General features: G+C 45.4%; 1 protein-coding gene across 4 annotated transcripts in view; it reads left to right on the top strand.

Annotated features, from left to right (window-relative positions):
- Positions 1-3,968: 3,968 nt before the first annotated feature.
- The window catches only part of LOC125028077 (epidermal growth factor receptor kinase substrate 8-like protein 2), an 80,912-nt gene continuing 79,628 nt past the window's right edge, over positions 3,969-5,252 (top strand). For 2 of the 4 annotated variants that reach the window (XM_047617381.1, XM_047617380.1), the window contains exon 1: positions 3,986-4,015. The gene's annotated coding sequence lies outside the window, so the exon portion shown is untranslated. Of the gene's footprint in view, positions 4,016-5,252 lie in introns of all 4 variants that reach the window. The other 2 variants (XM_047617382.1, XM_047617384.1) reach the window with 2 other exon arrangements.

Raw genomic sequence — 5,252 nt, 5'->3', positions numbered from 1 at the left:
GAGCATGTCTTACGTTCCTTACACTACCTAATGAACTCACGCCCCCCCCCCCCCCCCTCCCCTCCCCTCCCCTCCCCTTACACTCATTCTTATAACACATATCGGCGGATTTAGTGATTCGTGCGATGGCCGAGATTATGCTGCTGGTTTCGAGCGTTGGCCTTGGGGCTCGTACTGCGTCGTGTTATTGGCGATTCTAATGTGTTTTTATTGCTTTATGGGTGTTCATATCGTGTTATTTAGTTGTTGGCTTTGTGCTGTGAAGGAATTTAGCGGTTTGTTATCGGGTGAGAGAAGGAGAGAGAGAGGGAGGGAGAGAGGGAGGGAGAGAGGGAGGGAGAGAGGGAGGTTAATAAGGCTCATATTATGTGTTGATAGGACACTATGTATGGTCCTGAGATACGGAACGCCTGTAATAGCCTAATTATAACGCTTTATTCCACTCATATCTATACATATATGCCTTGCTACGTTGGGTAACATTAAACAGGCGACACATTCCTACCTGGCGTCGACCGATCGCTTGTAGACAAAACACACTTGGCGTCTCGAGGGTAAGGGAGAGAGGGAAAGGAAGGAAGAGAGAGTGAGTAAAATAGTTACACGGAGAGGGAGATGGCGGGAGGGAGAGGAAGAAAGGAAGAAGGAGAGGGAAAGGGAGAAAGGGAGACGGAGAGAGAGGGAGGGAAAGGGAAAAAGAGAGAGGGAGAGGGAAAGGGAGAAAGAGAGGGACAAAGAGAGAGAGAGGGTGGGAAAGGGAGAAAGGAACTGGAGAGAGAGAGAGAGAGAGAGAGATAGATAGAGAGAGAGAGAGAGAGAGAGAGAGAGAGAGAGAGAGAGAGAGAGAGAGAGAGAGAGAGAGAGAGAGAGAGAGAGAGAGAGAGAGGGGGGGGGGGTCTTATTATCTGCCACATAGATCCAGGAGATCGAAAGAGAGAGAGAGAGAGAGACAGAAAGGGAAAGATAGGAAGATGCGGAAATGATAAGTGTCTATGTGCCGTCAAAGCGAGACATTGAACAGCAGGTGCTCAAGTGTGTGAATAGGTCAGTTGTCAGTTGACGATCACCTCTTATTGAAGCGAGAGAAATCGAACCTTTTTACTGACGAACAAAAGATCGTTTTTTTTTTTCTTTTTCTTTTCTTTTCTTTTTTTTTTGTTGTATCGTTCGTCACCGTGAAGCGCATCGAGGTAACAGCGAGCACACACGAGCTCCCTTGTCTACAGCGACACGTGTCTGAGAGGGGGGGGGGGGCAGGGGGGAGGAGAAGAGGCAAACATGGGGGAGGGAAGAAGGAGAAGGAGAAGGAGAAGGAGAAGGAGAAGGGAGGAAAAGAAGGGAGGAGGAGGAGAATGGGTAGGGGAAAGGGGGAAGGAGGAGGAGGAGAAGGGGTGGGGGGAAGGGATGAGGAGGAGGAGAAAGGGGAGGGGAGGGAAGGAGGAGGAGAGAGAAGAGCAGGGGGAGTGAGAGGAAGGGGGGGAGAGGGAGCAAAAAGGGGTAGTGACCGTATGGCTTACTGAATCGCCACGTCTTTACCGAGTTTGTGATTGACGGTTGAATTGTGCACCTGGAGAATGTCTTGTTTTTTTTCTTCTTTCTTTCTTTCTTTCTTCCTCTCTCTTTGCTTTTCTTTGCGCCGTTTCTTTGTTCTCATTTGTCCAAGATTTCACTAGGATTTTTTTTTTGTCAATATTTTTTTTCTGCAAGTGATCATTGTCTTTCTTTCTCTCTCTTTTTCCCCACTTTCGCTTTCTGGTTGGTTAATTTCTTTTGATCTCTCTCTCTCTCTTCCATCACTCATCCTCATCTTGTGCAGTTTCTCCTACCTTTGTTTTTTTTCTAATGTCTCATTTCTCCTCGCTTTATTTCAATTCTCATTGTCTGCCTTTTCGTTTTATCTCTTCTCCCTATTTCCTCTTTTCCGTAATATACATATTCCTTTATCACATTATCCCCTTATTTTCCTTATTTCTCTCTCCCTCCCCCTCCCCCTCTCCCTCCCTTCCTTACTCTCCCTGTCCCTGTCCCTCCCCTACCCCTCCCATCCCCCTCCATCTCCCCCTCCCTTTCCCCGTACTTCTCCCTCTCTTTCCCTGTCCCTGTCCCTCTCCTTCTCCCTCCTTCCCTCTCCCTGTCCCTGTCCCTCCCCCTCCCCCTCCCTCCTTTTCCCTCCCTCTCCCTCCCCTTTCCCTCCCTCTCCCTCCCCCTCCCCCTCCCTCTCCCTCTCCCTCCCTCCCTCTCCACTGTCCCTCTCCCTGTCCCTCTCCCTCTCCCTCTCCCTCTCCCTCTCCCTCTCCCTCTCCCTCTCCCTTCCTACTTCCCCCTCTCCCTTCCTCCCTCCCTCCCTCTCCCTGTCCCTCTCCCTCTTAGTCACCTTCACGTTGACTTCAACATGACCATCACGTGACACTGAGTTCCGCGCTAAGGTTGGATAAGGGTGGAGGATGAGGTTGGGTCTTGGGGTTGAGGGCCAGATTGGGTCGAGTTTTTTAGGGGTTGGGGAGATGGGGTTGCGAGGATTGGGGGTGCAAGGGTGGGGGTTGTATTTTTTTTGGCGAAGAGTGGGTCTTCCAGGGGTTAGGGATGGGTCTCGATGGATAGGGGTGATAGGCGGGGTTGGGTCGCGTTCTATAGGGGACGAAATTCGAGGCTGGGGGTTGATTCAGGGCTGGGGGTGGATCCAGATGGGGTTAGGGGTTAGGGGTTAGGGTTTAGGATCTTGGTTATTTTTATCATGGCTGGGAAGAAGTGGCATAGCTTAGGGGTTCGCGCCCGGCCCCTCAGTCGACTCGGCCGTGAATGAGCGAGGGTGTCAACGTAGCAAGGTATATATGTATAGATATGAGGGGAATAAAGCGTTATAATTAGGCTATTACAGGCGTTCGGTATCTCGGCATGTTGGGGTCAAAGTCGGGGAGGAAAGGAAATAGTCAGCCTACCGTATTATCCCGCGGCCTAGTAAGCATGTGTCTCTACGAATGACCGCTACGACGTTTTCATCATGGTTGGGAAGACAGAAAAAAAGGAAAGCGTTGATAAAAGATTTTAAAAGAGGAAAGAGGAAGATAGGTGATAAGTGAAAGAAAAAAAGGATGATTAAGATTTAAGGGGAGGAGGAGGGGGGGAGGGAAAGGAACTAAAATTCAGGAAAGAAGAAAAATCTGAAATTTAACACAACGTTAGAATTGATAGGGAGGAAGGAGAAAACGATACAGGAAGGAAGTAGAAATCTAAAAGGTGAAGACAAAGAAAAAATAAAACATCAAACGTTATGCAGAGGGAGAGAAAGAGAAAGAGAAGGATGGGGAAAGAGAGAGAAAGAGAAAGAGAAAGAGAAAGATGGGGAAAGAGAGTGAGAAAGAGAGAAAGAGAAAGAAAGAAAGAGAGAGAAAAAGAGAGAAAAAGAGAAAGAGAAAGAGAAAGAGAAAGAGAAAGAGAAATAGAGAAAAAAAGAGCGAAGTCCGAGAGCTGGAGACGCAGTCATTTAGCCGATAGAACTGAACATAAGACTCTGTGTAGGAATTATGGTTCACGGAAGATAAGGCAAAGATAAACGAAGTATGTGTGTGCGACAGATAATAAAGAACGAAAAGGAAAATGAGAGGGAGAAATATATAGGCCATAAATAGGCACAGAGTTAAGGTACGATAGTTTAGCCGGTATTTTTTCTTTTTTTTAGCTTTTTTAAATGTATATTCAGGGTTGCTTGTGTCTCTGTTATATCTCCGTGCCCAAATACCCAGAGGAGAAGCAACGGTAAGGTTGGCAACGGTGTACGAGATAAACGCCGGAAAAGTTGGCAAACCTGTTTTTTTTTTTTTTTTTTTTACCTAATCGGTGGTTAGATTAAATGTTCTGTATCAGTACTTATCTAGGGAGGTGATTACGTGATAACGGATGAAAAAAAAATAGGTGAGTTGATTGTGGTTGGAAAAATGTGATGAGGAGGACGAGAGGTTAGTGTTACGTGCGCAGTGAGGAGAGAGGGAGAGAGAGACGGTCGTCTGTTGTTTTGGTAGGTGGATTTGGCCCTCCCTTCCTTTCTTTCTTTCTTTCTCCCTTTCTTTCTTTCTTCCTTTCTTTCTTTCTTTCATCCTTCCTTTCTTTCTTTCTTTCTTTCTTTCTTTCTTTCTTTCTTTCTTTCTTTCTTTCTTTCTTTCTTTCTTTCTTTCTTTCTTTCTTTCTTTCTTTCTTTCTTTCTTTCTTTCTTTCTTTCTTTCTTTCTTTCTTTCCTTTCTTTCTTTCTTTCTTTCTTCCTTTCTTTCTTTCTTTCTTTCTTCCTTTCTCCCTTTCTTTCTTTCTTTCTTTCTTTCTTTCTTTCTTTCTTTCTTTCTTTCTTTCTTCCTTTCTTTATTTCTTTCTTTCTTTCTTTCTTTCTGTCTTTCTTTCTTTGTTTTCTCTCTTTCTTTCCTTCCTTCCTTCCTTCTTTCTTTCTGTCTCTCTTTCTCTCTTTCTTTCTTTGTTTTTTCCCTTTCTTTCTTTCCTCCCTTCCTTCCTTCTGTCTCTCTTTCTTTCTTTGTTTTCTCTCTTTCCTCCCTTCCTTCTGCCTCTCTTTCTTTTTCTCTTTCCTTCCTTCCTTCTGTCTCCCTTTCTTTCTTTGTTTTATCTCCTTCTTTCCTTCCTTCCTTCCTTCTGTCTCTCTTTCTTTCTTGGTTTTCTCTCTTCCCTTCCTTCCTTCTGTCTCTCTTTCTTTCGTTTTTCCCCTATTTCTTTCCTTCTTCCTTTCCTTCCTTCTGTACCTTTCTTTCTTTTTATCTCTTCCCTTCCTTCCTTCTCTTTCTCTCTCTTCCTTTCCTCCTTTCTTCCATTCCTCCCTTCTGCTTTCTCATCGTGAGCCTCAGAGGAAATATAGTCATCCGAGGTGGCCCATTTCCCTTGAAAATTAGCAGATCCAGAGGAGTTGCATTAATCAGCGCACGGGCCTTTTTCGGTGTGAAAATGACCCCGAGTCGGATCCTCACTCAACAAAACACGCACTTCGATCAATACTTATCTAATTAATCCACTCGCGGGAGTCTTTAGAGATAAATATATAATGGCGCCGTAATTAAACCACTTGCTGGAGTATTTAAATGGGAATGATTAGCTGCGTAGTTTAACCACCCAAGGGAGTGAAAATTTCGGCGTGATTAAAATAGTGACGGGTGTAAAAATGGCGGTCAAGCATTCCATCGAGGCGCCATCTTGTCTTAATTGACTGCCCTCGCGTGTAATTGGCTCAGATGTCGCCAATTTACCGCTTGGATGTCATT

Source organism: Penaeus chinensis, chromosome 8 (genome assembly GCF_019202785.1).
Source record: "Penaeus chinensis breed Huanghai No. 1 chromosome 8, ASM1920278v2, whole genome shotgun sequence".
Taxonomy (NCBI): Eukaryota; Metazoa; Arthropoda; class Malacostraca; order Decapoda; family Penaeidae; genus Penaeus; species Penaeus chinensis.
Note: the sequence above shows the minus strand (reverse complement) of the source record. Positions and strands in the feature narration are given on the sequence as shown.